The 480-nt window shown below is 32.3% G+C and overlaps 1 protein-coding gene across 1 annotated transcript in view; it reads right to left on the bottom strand.

The window, feature by feature from the left end:
- ypel3 (yippee-like 3) overlaps positions 1-480 on the bottom strand; it is a 5,375-nt gene that overhangs the window by 1,544 nt on the left and 3,351 nt on the right. The window lies entirely within an intron of this gene.

Here is a 480-nt window from a genome sequence, read left to right as displayed (position 1 = left end):
CCCGTTGATGGCACCCCAATAACATTAGCAGGTGATCCAGGATAAAAGAATGTAAACTAGAGCCCAACCGATAAAGGATTTTTAAGTCCAATACTGACACAAATATTTGGTTATTTAAAAATCCTATATTCCGATATATATTTAAATAAAAAAAAAAGAAGGAAAAAAAAGTGTACAGTGTCCTCTGGTGGACAAACTATGCAACGCCAACACTCAAAACATCATTGACTGTTTTTATTTTATTTTTTAAATATGAATTTATCAGAATCATTTATTTGGATTTGGATGAATTAATATTTAAAATAAATAAATAAATATATAGATATCGACCAATATAAATGCAGATACCATTATATAAATGGTAGTATCGGCCTGCCAAAATATCAGTCGGGCTCTAATGTAAATACACTTAGGGGATATAAGTAAAGCAGGACACGGATTGGATCACCCGCTAATGTTATTGGGGTGCCATCAACGGGT

The sequence above is a fragment of the Etheostoma spectabile genome, chromosome 15 (genome assembly GCF_008692095.1).
Source record: "Etheostoma spectabile isolate EspeVRDwgs_2016 chromosome 15, UIUC_Espe_1.0, whole genome shotgun sequence".
Classification (NCBI taxonomy): domain Eukaryota; kingdom Metazoa; phylum Chordata; class Actinopteri; order Perciformes; family Percidae; genus Etheostoma; species Etheostoma spectabile.
Note: the sequence above shows the minus strand (reverse complement) of the source record. Positions and strands in the feature narration are given on the sequence as shown.